Source organism: Carassius auratus, chromosome 14, assembly GCF_003368295.1.
Source record: "Carassius auratus strain Wakin chromosome 14, ASM336829v1, whole genome shotgun sequence".
In the NCBI taxonomy this organism is placed as follows: Eukaryota; Metazoa; Chordata; class Actinopteri; order Cypriniformes; family Cyprinidae; genus Carassius; species Carassius auratus.
In genome coordinates, this window is record NC_039256.1 from 4980856 (window position 1) to 4994712 (window position 13857).

A 13857-nucleotide genomic window follows, 5' to 3' on the forward strand; every position below is an offset into this window, starting at 1 on the left:
ATGAATATGCTTATATTTGACATACAGTAAAGATGGACTGGTCTGGCATGTAGATTAGTGTTCTAGTTTTCATAAAAAATTATATGTGATAAATCATTCCTGTTATGCAGTACATTTTATTTCTCCATAGTCTCTATAGTATATACTATATGTGTCACGATTGGTGTTACAGGAAACGAGGAGAGAGAACCAATTGCAGGTAAGTCGTTTATTTAGGGATAATCCAAAGGGGTAAACAGTCCAGGCAAGGGTCAAAACCAAACATAATCCAAACAACATAAATAAGACACGATCACAAAGCAAGGCAAGGCAAGGCAAGAGTTGACGGACATGAATAATACTCAGACATTAAACAAGGACTCCGTAACACAGACTAAGACAGACTGGGTATAAATAGACAGAAGGATAATGAGGGAACAGGAGACAGGTGGGGAACAATCAATTACACAACAAGGAGGAAGGTGACCAAATAAGGGAAGGGAAGTAATCTGGTGACAGACACCGTGATAAAGGAGGACATCTAGTGGAACCCCACAGAACACAAACCAGACACTGTGACAGTACCCCCCCTCTACGGAGCGGCTCCCAGACGCTCCATGACAAGACACAACACAGAGACCAGGAGGGAGGCGGACAGGTGGAGGCTCAGGGGGAGGGACGGAGGGCCGGAAAAGAAAAACATGGGGAACAAACACCAGAAATGTAAACACAAAACAGGGAGACCAGGAGGGAGGAAGACCGGAGGAGGTTCAGGGGGAGGGACGGAGGGCCAGACTAACTGAGGGGAACAGGCAGAAACATAACAGAAACCAAAAACACAAAACAGAAGTCCATGAAGGACATCATGTGGCACCCACCAGGGCGGAGAAGAAGACCACCACAGCCATGTGGTCGAAACCAGAGCCCTCCAAGGCGGAGCGGAAGACCACCACAACTGTGTGGTCAGGGCGGAAGCCCCCCAGGGCGGAGCGGAAGACCACCACATCTTTGGGGTCGAGGCCGGAGTTCACCAGGGCGGAGTGGAAAACCACCACAGCCATGTGGTCAGGTCGAGGGCCCCCCAGGTCAAAGCAGAAGACCATCACAGCCATGTGGTCAGGACGAGAGCCCCCCAAGGCGGAGCTGACCTCTGTGCGGCCGGACCAACGGGACTACGAAACTCCGGTAATCCCCTGGTGTCTTTACTGGACTCCAGAAGATCGGTGACTTGACCTGACTCTGGAGGGTCAGCGGTGACTAGACCTGACTCTGGAGGGTCAGTGGTGACTAGCCCTGACTCTGGAGGGTCAGCAGTGACTAGCCTTGACTCCAGGGAGTCCACTGGAACCTGACTCGACTCTGGAGAGTCCACCGGAACCTGACTCGACTCTGGAGAGTCCACCGGAACCTGACTCGACTCCGGAGAGTCCACCGGAACCTGACCAGACTCTGGACTGCCTGTGGGGACCTGAGGCGCCTCGGCTTCGGCACTGCCTCTGGAACGACCTCGGGCACCGCCTCGGTCACGGCATATGGAGCTGCCTCGGGCACCGCCTCGGCCTCCGGAATAGCATCGGACACCGCCTCGGCCTCCGGAACAGCATCGGACACCGCCTCGGCCTCCAGAACAGCATCGGGCACCGCCTCGACCTCCGGAACAGCATCGGGCACCGCCTCAACCTCTGGAACAGCATCGGTCACCGCCTCGGGGTGGTCGGGAACGTTTTCCAGGCTTTGAGGAATGGTAGACGCCTGTCTCCTCGTCCTCCGCCCTCTATGATGGCGAATCGGTGGCACCTTGACTGGCGACTCAGGCGTTGAGTCGGCCATCTTGTGCTGTGGCGCTGGGCAGGCGGCCATCTTGTGCTGTGGCTCTAAGCTGGCGACCATCTTGTGCTGTGGTGCTAGGCTGGCGGCCATCTTGGGTTGTGGCGCTGGACTGGCGGCCATCTTGTACTGTGGCGCTGGACTGGCGGCCATCTTGTACTGTGGCGCTGGATTGGTGGCCATCTTGGGTTGTGGCGCTGGCTCAGCAGCTTTGACGTGAACAGTCTTGGGAATTTCTAGGATCTGTAAAAGCCTGGAGAAATACTCTAAGAAAGAGTCAGCGGCCATCTTGGGCGTCGGCGCTGAGCTGGTGGCCATCTGGTACTGTGGTGTGAGGCTGGCTTCCATCTTGCCTCGTGGTGCGGGGTTGGTGGAGTTCCCTCAAAACCGCCCCTCTCCCACTCTGTGGCTGGGGATGAGACATGGGCAGACATACCGCTGGTTCTCGTGTTGACGGAGTCCTTCTGTCACGATTGGTGTTACAGGAAATGAGGAGAGAGAACCAATTGGAGGTAAGTCGTTTATTTAGGGATAATCCAAAGGGGTAAACAGTCCAGGCAAGGGTCAAAACCGAACATAATCCAAACAACATAAATAAGACACGATCACAAGGCAAGGCAAGAGTTGACGGACATGAATAATACTCAGACATTAAACAAGGACTCCGTAACACAGACTAAGACAGACTGGGTATAAATAGACAGAAGGATAATGAGGGAACAGGAGACAGGTGGGGAACAAACACTGAGGTTTATTTTATTTTATTTTAGGGAAGGTTACAGATAAATTTGAAATACTAAAATAACTATAAAATAAACTGAAATAAATATGTATAAAAATGAACAAAATAAAATGTTATGAATTATACAAACCTGATTCCAAAAAAGTTTGACACTGTACAAATTGTGAATACAAACAGAATGCAATGATGTGGAGGTTTTACATTTCAATATTTTATTCAGAATACAACATAGATGACATATAAAATGTTTAAAACTGAGAAAATGTATCTTGAAAATAAGTTGATTTTAAATGTTATGACATCAACACATCTAAAAAAAAGTTGGGACAAGGCCATGTTTACCCTGTATGGTATCCCCTCTTCATTTTATAACAGCGTGCAAACATCTGGGGACTGAGGAGACAAGTTGCTCAAGTTTAGCTCAAGTTCTTGTCTATTACAGGCTTCTAGCTGCTCAACTGTCTTATGTCTTCTTTGTCACATCTTCCTCTGTATGATGTGCCAAATGTTTTCTATGGGTGAAAGATCTGGACTGCAGGCTGGCCATTTCAGTACCCGGATCCTTCTTCTACGCAGCCATGATGTTGTAATTGATGCAGTATGTGGTCTGGCATTGTCATGTTGGAAAATGCAAGGTCTTCCCTGAAAGAGACGACGTCTGGATGAGAGCACATGTTGTTCTAGAACTTAGATATACCTTTCAGAAATGATGGTGCATTTCCAGATGTGTAAGCTACCCATGCCACACACACTCATGCATCCCCATACCATCAGAGATGCAGGCTTCTGAACTGAAAGCTGATAACAACGTGGGCTGTCCTTGTCCTCTTTAGTCCGGATGACATGACGTCCCAGTTTTCCAAGAAGAACTTCAAATTTTGATTTGTTTGACCACAGAACCGTTTTCCACTTTGCCACAGTCCATTTTAAATTAGCCTTAGCCCAGAGAAAATGCCTTTAGGTCTTTTTTGACCTATAGAGTTTTAGCCAGCAATGGCGACTGGCACGTTGGATTGTGTTCACTGAATGTTTTCTGGAAGTATTCCTGAGCCCATGTTGTGATTTCCATTACAGTAACATTCCTGTATGTGATGCAGTGCCGTCTAAGGGCTGAAGATCACGGGCATTCAGCATGGTTTTCCGGCCTTGACCCTTACGAACAGAGATTGTTCCAGATTCTCTGAATCTTTGGATGAAATTATTGCACTGTTGATGATAATAACTTCAATCTCTTTGCAATTTTTCTCTGAGAAACTCCTTTCTGATATTGGCCCATTATTTTTCGCCGCAGCATTGGGGGAACTGGTGATCCTCTGCCCATCTTGACTTCTGAGAGACACTGCCACTCTGAGAGGCTCTTTTTATACCCAATCATGTTGCCAATTGACCTAATAAGTTTCAAATTGGTCCTCCAGCGGTTCCTTACATGTACATTTAACTTTTCCAGCCTCTTATTGCTACCTGTCCCAACTTTTTTGGAATGTGTAGCTCCCATGAAATCCAAAATGAGCCAATATTTGGCATGATATTTCAAAATCTCTCCCTTTCAACATTTGATATCTTATCTATATTCTATTGTGAATAAAATATAAGTTTAGGAGATTTGTAAATTATTCCATTCCTTTTTTTACTCACAATTTGTACAGTGTCCCAGCTTTTTGGGAATCAGGTTTGTACAAATAATAATAATAATAATAATAATAATAATAATAATAATAATAATAATAATAATAATAATAATAATGACACTTTAATAAGACATATTATTGCATAAGGACTGACAAGGACAAGACATTTCTATCTATTAAAAGTGCAATGCTTTATTGTAAACATAAAGTTGACAAGTGACAGTAGGTCACTATTATAAAGACAAAGAAAACCTCACAGGCACATTTGTGATATTTGACTTTCCTTTATCCGGTAGATGTTCAGCTTTGCCAGAAAGCAATCAGAGTTGGTCCCATGGTATGAGGGGTATTTACCAATGCACGCCTCCATTCACCAGCCATCAAATTGTTAATTGAATTGATCGGCCTGTAAATCCGTGGAGACCTCTCACTTATTGGACTAATTAGTCTTGTATTGAACTCTGAATTAGCAGGGCATCATCCCTCAAAATTGCTCCATCTGCATGTGGCTCGACTGCGGTTTCTGAATGCGTCAGAGTTAGAATTAGGCTAAACTATGGCATTTGCTCAGATTTGCTCTCTTATTCACACTGCACATCAGCAAAAATAGAAACGATTTTAGCGGAAAGGTCAATAACACCCTGTGGATGGGAGCTGCTCTAATTCTTTAGTTCTGGTGCCCACGTGGTGATGGTTGTGTTATATCATACCCGACTCTGAGTTCTGAGAGGAGAGATTTTGAGTGAGTGAGTTTGAATGAGCTGCAGAGCCGTGACAGTCGGATGGGGGATCTCAGCAGACGGTCATATTGCCCATAATTGCGGGGTGCTAATGAGAGTGTAACTTAATGACCCACGTAATGGCTCAAAATATCATGTCTGAGATCATCCGCTGATTTGAACTGTTCTAATCATTTAGCTGAGGAAAAGATACTAGTTTCCACTAGGTTGGGGTGGCATATGATTAACGTCACAGTTCAGTAAATGCTCACATTACGCCGAATCTAAACGAGCCAGCAAAAGCGGGACAACTGCACATCTGCGCCTGTTGGGATTTTTGTTTTTATGAGCCAGTGATAGGACAGCATTGTTTGAAACCTGTCAGAATTCCTTGTGTGCTTTCTTCACTTTAGTAATGTGCCAAATTAAATTAAATGTGCAAAATTTGAATGTGATAATTAGAACAGTGTTGGAATATGAGTGTGTTTTTGAGTACTTTTTATTTTTGTCCCAGGGGTTGATTTCCTCCCCATAAACTAATACAAATTTAGTTTCCAAAAAGAATGCAATAGAATATTTTTTTTTTCTTTTTTTTTTTTTTTTCTATTTTGTGCAATGGAAAGGTTCAGTTGAGGGTACAGGTTCTTTGCGCTTGCATGTGTATAGTCACTTTAGCATTTTTATTATTATTATTATTATTATTATTATTATTATTATTATTATTATTATTATTATTATTATTATTATTATTATATTCTATCTTGTCATCATCAATTACTTTACATGTATTCTACTATTGCAATACCTTTAAGCATGCATATGTTGCTTCATTTTTCAATAGCAGACATGTAAATATGGAAATCAACTATAAATTATGATGGAATTATCTAACTAATTCATTTGACTAACTCTGTGAGACTATAAGACAAACAGCTTGGAAAATTAAGGGATGAATGATTAAAACCTTAATGATCAAAACAAAAACATATGTCCATATTAAACACATTATTGCTAAACACATTATTTTCCACATACTGTACACTATTGTTTCTCATCTATGCCCCATCATTCTAAAACACATATTTTTTTTTTTTTTTTTACAAAGCTCATCGTTCTGAAAAGCGAGGTGTGCACTGATTACCCAGCTAGCCAGTGCATTGTGATTGGACAAATGCTTCAAGCGTGTGTCGGAAATGTTAAGCCCCTCACCATACTGTGATGAGTGTCCCGGTTAGAAAACTGGCGCGACAGGACAGAAACAATAAAACACATTATAAATTAGGCATTTGTTGCATCCAGTGGGTACATAATTACTGATTATAATGATTTATACTGTCTTTTTACGTGCTGCGTAAACATAAAACCATGTCTGCATTTGTGATCAGAGAAACGATAAACAATAAGCCTACTCTACACTGCTACTTACAGACTGTAGGTCAGAAGTGACAGATTGTCCTTGCAAAATGTGAGGAGAGGCTGGTGGCTAGAGTGAGGAATTGCCGGCGGATTCAACGAAGAGCAGCCAAGGGCTTGTTACAACCACATGTGACGACCCTGGGCTGGACTCCACTTCGTCCACGGTGCAAGCCAATCCTGCGATCCACAGCCTGAAGTTGATGCACTTCCTAAGTGACCAGCACGGATAAGTTCTAGACGTGAAGAAACAGATTTCATCCTCTTTTGGAAGGCCAAACAAAGTTTGCTTTCACAATGAAACACTCAGCCTCCCTCCTACTGTATCTCTCAGTGGACCCAGATCCTTAAGGAGATCTTATCTGTTGTTAGGCTCCGAACAAAGAAGCAGTTGCTGTATAGCGGTAATTAATTTTGCTATGGTAATAAGAGCAGCACCTGTGCACATGAGGAATTAGACAACAAAATATTGTAAAAGTGCAACCAATTAAGTCTCGCTCCCATTCTTTCTTTGAACTTAGCAGATGAAACGAAGATCCATTTTATTAAGCAAAAAGCCTCAGTTTAGGAGTGCCATGAATACGTGTTCATTGGTTTTAAAGGTAACAATAGTTAAGTTTGGATCAAAATCTGTGAATGCATTTATTTGAAGAGCCGATAGGAGACGAAGTGGAGCGCAGAGGTTATTGACTACATCTCATTGCTGCTGATTTGTAATTTTAATGCAAGACACTTGTTTAACCCTGCGGGGCACCAGAAAGGAAATGACCCATGCTGGAGGGAGTTCCTGCTGCACATCTGCAGTACCTGCAAATTGTGGGCCACCTGAGCCCTTGTGAAAATGCACTTTACATCCAGTGGTCCTGCTGAGGAGAGGACACTGGCCTCCATTCTGCTGCTGAACAGGTGCTGGTTAAAGATTTGTTAAGGATGTTCTGAGTGAGCCGTGAGGTTCAGACTGTGAGCTATCAGGGAGCTTCAAAGGAAACTGCTCATACATTCTCCGAAGTTCAGTTGAATGATGGCTGAGCTGCAGCCTCATGAATTGCAAAAGCAAAGCAAGCACAAACCCCCCTCAGAATCTTCTGAATCTCTGGTTTGAATTCACTTGGAGAAACATCCCACGATCCCATTTCACCTTGAAAATAATCAGTTGTGTTGTGCTCTGCCACTATGATTTGTTTAGCATAGTTTTAAAGGCTTTTAATGCCAATTGTTTTTAATTAATGTTGCAAGTCTGTTCGGCCCACTCCAATATTTCAAGCACCAGAAATATTACCCTCTAATGCTGATTAATTATCTCTTTCATAATGAAATCTGAGGATTTTTACTCCTCTAGGTCATAGAAATGCACACCATGCTTTGACCAAAAAAAGTGATTTGGACTGAGCAAGCAAAACGTTTTTCTTTTATATCACAGTTTATATGTACGTATTCTCAGTTGCTGTTATTTTATTTATTGTATTTTTAAAGTCACTCTTTGATGTGTAAATATATTTCTGACTATGCTTTGGGAACAAATAAATGTTGATAAAATCTTAAAAAAGAAAATGGCAATCACTTTTTTTTTAACGATCACAATTCAGACTCTATACTTTAATTGTATGACCTATTATTATTATTATTATTATTATTATTATTATTATTATTATTATTATTATTAGCATCATCATCATCATCATCATCGTCATCATCATCATCATCATCATCATCATTGATTCAACATCCTGAACAGCAGATTATCATATCAGAATGATTTCTGAAGGATTATGTGACACAAAAAACTGGAGTAATTATTCTGAAAGTTTGGCTATACATCACATGAATAAATTACAATATATTCAAATAGAAAGTTGTTTCATATTGTAATAATACTGCACACTATTCCTGTATTATTTTGTTTTTGATTTGAATAAATGCAACCTTGGTGAACAGACTTGTTGCAAAAAAAAAAAAAAAGAAAAAAAAAAAAAAAAGACCCAAACCTTTTGAATATATGTGTACAGTGTATAAATATATTTCTATCTATGCACATTTTACTCAACATTGTGTTGTGCCTAAGAGCACCCATTAGCTATGGTAAAAGCACTCTAGTACACAGCCTTGTAGCTTACTGCTTTATTGTTTTGCTCCTTTTTTTTCTTCTTCCCTTTGATGTGTCTCACTACGTTGTTGTCTGTAGGGATGATTTTGTCCCTGTCATCTTGAAATTCATATTTTATTCCCTAGCATTATCTGCAGCTTTTACAGTATTTTGCGGTTTTGAAAGTGGAGGTTTCTTGTCTTAGTTCATAACATCAGTGAGAGTTACGGCTGCGTCTTAAAAGGTTGAGAATTCTTGTGCACCGATCATCGCTAGTGAGTTTCTCCGCCTTCTTTTATGCCGCATAAAAGGCTTTTCAATCCACCAGAACCCCAAAGGAAGAGTCCCCTCATACACTGTGAGAAACTCTGTACACTTAAATAGAGGGGCCAAAAATACCGTTGAGGCCCTATCTTTAATTGCTTGGTATTATTGCAATATGTCTATCCTCTCTGGGTGCTGGTCTCCCTCAACCCTCTCGGCAGGCGGCACACGGCTTAATTGAATTCCAGAAAAAGGCAAGCCCTCCTCCCTTTCCTGGGGAATCCAAAATGGAGCTCTCTCTTTGGTCTGTAGCAACAGGGAGCTGTCCTTGGTTCTGAAAAGCTGGCTGCGTGTCAAAGCCGTGCGGCATGCAGTCTCCGTTTTTCTCTGCCCTAATAATGGATTTCGTAGCGGTGGGAAGTTCCTAATTTGGCATTTCCACAATTCACTGCCCAGACCGTTGGCAGTTAGCTCCGTTTGAATGTGTGAAATGTAACTATTGTTAGTAAATTCAGAGAACAACAGCTGTCTGGAGCGTTTTGTGTCAATGGCTTTTGAAATGACAATCACGGTTTGCACCCTGATTAGTTCTTGTTTTATTTAGCTGGGTTAATTAGGAGACATCGGTAATGAATAATCTTTCAGAGGATTTGTTTTGAACAGCTAAATTATAATAACCTTCAAGGTCATCCTCTAAGCACCATTTGTAAATCTGTGAATTTATCAGGATTACCGGCTGGGTTCAGTTTCTGACAAGAGACTTTGTATGCTATTTCCTAGAATCGCCTATAAATAAGTTGAGACTTGGCCTTTCGATTCAGAGTAAAATTTAATTGAATTAAATACAAATAAATGACTCATAAAAGCAACTTGTAATGTTTTATTGATAGAATTACTGCTTGGTTAGTTTCTAGTATTAGGCGAACGAAGGCCACTGCAAAGAAGTGAGATTTATTCTTATTTAAGAAAAGAGCGCAATGTAAATTTTAGCAATGACCCGATTTCTCTGTTCCATAAAAGGTGTTTTAACACCTCAGAAGCTGAAATGCATGCAATTGAATCCCTTAATACTCATTTATCACCATTACTGAAACTTAACAAACCAGAAAGTATTAAGAAAAAACTAATATGAATTCGGTGTCAAAAAATGGTGTTCCCTTTTCACGTTCACTAGGGGAAGGAAAATCTCAATTTCTATCCTCTGTTGGTTACGCTATATCACAGTCATATGACTGTACTACATGATAAATCAAACTAGACATTATGTATCAGCTACAGCTGATTCACTTAAACATAATACATTACATTTGTGACAGATGGGGGAAAAGCTGCATGAATGTAAAGAAATAATAGATAAATTCCTTATGAATGGTTAGTCTCATTTAAAAGGAATAGCTCACCAAACAATGAAATTGTGCTAAAAATGCACTTACTCTTCAAGATTTAGACAAGTTTGTTTATGAAAGAAACATATTTGGAGAAATTTGGAATCACTTGCTCACTAGTTGATTTTAATTTGATAATGTTAATTAATGCTTATCTTTAAAGATCTATAATCTAAAATACAAAAGGTTTTAAATGAGGTGAACCTGTAGGAAAGTTGACGAAGAAAACAAAATCTGCATCACTGCGATCTGGCCACTTGTCTCTTTAAAGAGTTGTAATAGAAAATGTAATTTCAGCCTCTCAGGGGGGTGTTTAGCTGCGTTCAGGACCCTTTGTGGTGCCAAGGTGTTCTAATTAATTATACATTCTGAAGTGTTAAGCACATAAATAATCAGGTGCTGACATTCATAGAGAAATATATTTTAATGTCAGCCTCCACATCTGTTCTGAGCAAATATTATTTTCCTGGAAAGAGTGTTGAAATTTTGAGCACATTCAAATTCCAGTCAGTTTTATCTCTTATTCACAAAACTCCAGTTATTTTGTAATTAATGATTCATGAAAAGTACCATACACTGAAATATAAGTGAACTACTTCATTTTAGATAAAAAAGTATTTACAGATAGTTAACATTAAAATTGTCTTTTATTTTAAACAAATTATAAACTAACATTTAACTTTTGATAAAGTCTTCACTGTGACAGACAAAAGAAAGTTATTAAGTATAAGACAGTAATTGAAAGTCACTGTCATCTGTTATATTACAAAATGACTTCCAGACAAGTCACTGTCGCTTAAAGAAATCCATTACATGAAATAGAGACTCAAACTAAAAACGTAACATCTACTATTAACTTTTCATCAGTTTATTTCTGAAACAACACGTCCTCCAACCAATATGCCCGTATAGGTCGTTTGTCAAAATCCCTGAAATACGACCCATCAAAGCCTATACAGAACTACAATTGCACCCCTAACACCAACGCGACACTTTCATATTAGTGCTTTGTACTTTTATCTGTGTCATAATTAGGGATGCATATAACAGAGCAGAGCATCACATTATTCAAAGATATGAAAACATGTGACCATGGGATTATGGGTTTGATCCCAGAGAACACACATCCTCATAAAATGTATATGCACAGTAAATAACAATTTTGCATGCTTTCTGTGAGGGTAGGTTTAGGGGCAGTGTAAGGTGTGGTCATTCGTGTGAATTCGTATGAATTAGCCAACTAGTAAATTATGTACAAATTGCTGTGAGATCAGATAGGACCATGTAAAAAGTCCATACATTGAAAAAAAAATAAAAAATAATAAATAAATAAATAAATAAATAAATAAAACTGCATTTTGACTGGTAATGACAGTCAAAATTCAGATGCAACACGACACACATTATTTTTATGCCAGCTATAAGGCACTTAACTCTAAAACGTAAATACAGGTCATAATAAGGTGCTTGCACAAACGACATATAGGGTTGTTTTTTGTTAGAGGACAGTCTGATATTCTGTGCCCGATTTTTAGAGGTTTTTATTATTTTTATTGTATTTTTTTTTTTTTTTTTTGAGTGTACCTATGGAGTAGCTTTTTTGTTGGAGGACAGTCTGTTCTAAAACTTTCTTAAGAAGACACTCAAAAAAGATAAACTAAATGGCTAAAAAAAAAAAAAAAAAAAAAAAAAAATTCACACAGTAATCTCAAACGATCAATTCTCTAGTATTTACGGACACCTTGCCAAATATAATCTCTGTCTCTTTCATCTTCATGTGAATTAAAAGTATCAAAGCCTCTTTCCAAACTCTGATTAAAGTGTGAGTCTTGTTCTAATTGAGAAATAGGAAATTCAATTTTAATATGAAAGGGTACACTAATAGGTGCACTGAGATAGACAGATAGCTCCTTAATAATGCCCTCAAGCACAAAAATCAAATATGATAAGGTTATGCAAATAGATGTAAGAATGATTGAGATTTCACTCAATTAATAAGGTCCCGGGAGACATCTGCTCATGCATATGCACCCTAAGCAGAGGTTACGCCTTCTGTGATCCCAACTCTTGCGATCCTTTTTCCTCAAGTGAACTTTCCAATAGTGTTTATGCATTAAGCAGTAAACGAGGCTCTCTGTTACTTTCGTCATCATGAAAGAAGAAACGGCAGCTCTTGACTCAACATGACATCAAAACTGTCATGTAGCTCCTAGCTGTGTTTGCCTTGCTGAAACTTTGGGGAATTTATTTTTTCTCAGGCAATAAATATATATCGTGGACAGGCAGCGAGAATTGCACTCTGCTTTACCTCTTCAGCTCAACTGTCCAGGGACGCTGGGCTTGATATCTCTGCTCTCACGTCTATTGACTGAAACCTGTCTAGCTGCTTTTTAGACTCACTTAAGAGTCACTACATGTGCACCACTACTGGAGAAACTCGGATCAAAGTAAACACAGGAAATAGCTTTCAATATGAGTTTTTGGATGGCATTGAATGGGTTTATTGTCTTTCAAATGGTTGCAAACAAAATCTGACTTTCAAGCATAAACTAAGTGGGTATTATGTAGTACTAAACCTATATATCAATTCACTAATGCAAAACTTTGCTTTCTAAATTATTATTTTTTTTATTTTTTTTTATTTTATTTTATGATAAAAACTAAGATCATGATTGACTGATTTGGAGTGCTTCAACTCAACTCGGATTCAACTCGTGCTTAGTTACAAATAAATTACATATTTTTATAATAACTTTTATTAAAGGGTTAGTTCACTCAAAAAAGAAAATAACTCACCCTCATGTCGTTCCAAACCCGTAAGACCTCCGTTCATCTTCGGAAAACAGTTTAAGATATTTTCGATTTAGTCCGAGAGCTCTCAGTCCCTCCATTGAAACTGTGTGTACGGTCTACTGTCCATGTCCAGAAAGGTAAGAAAAAAACATCATCAAAGTAGGCCATGTGACATCAGAGGGTCCGTTAGAATTTGTTGAAGCATCACAAATACATTTTGGTCCAAAAATAACAAAAACGGCGACTTTATTCAGCATTTTCTTCTCTTCCGGGTCTTTTGTGAGTGCGTTCACTGCAGTGTAGTGATATGCGGCTCGCGAACGAATCATTCGATGTAACCGAATCTTCTTAAACCAGTTCACCAATTCGAACGGAATCATTTGAAATGGTTCACATCTCCAATTTGCATTAATCCACAAATGACTTAAGCTGTTAACTTTTTTAATGTGGCTGACACTCCCTCTGAGTTAAAACAAATTAATATATCGGATTAATTCATTTACTCAGACAGTACACTGACTGAACTGCTGTGAAGAGAGAACTGAAGATGAACACCGAGCCGAGCCAGATAACGAACAAAAGATTCACTCGTTCTCAATGTCAATATATGTTAAACTATTGAAATATAAACTTCCTCAGAGATTTTAAGCCGAAATTTTATGTTAAAGAGTTAACAAACATATATTGTACTTTAATTACAAGTTAAATTTTTAAGTTAAGTAATTAAACATTTAAATTGGGATAAGAATAATGTATGATACCTTATTATATTGTTCTTATTAAAATACTGTTTGTAAAAATGTGTAACAAGAAATGAACATGTCGGACCTCTGTTGAGTGGTGATAAAATTAGCCTGTTAACAGCAGACTACACACAGACTACAGGAATAGATGGGAATTTGCCAAATCAAGACATTGCGTGAATCATTTAGCTGCTGGAACAGGTGGTCTTCATACATACTTTAAAATATGAAATATTCACAGCTGCCAAAAAAAACTAAGCACTTATCATTTTGTTTCCACC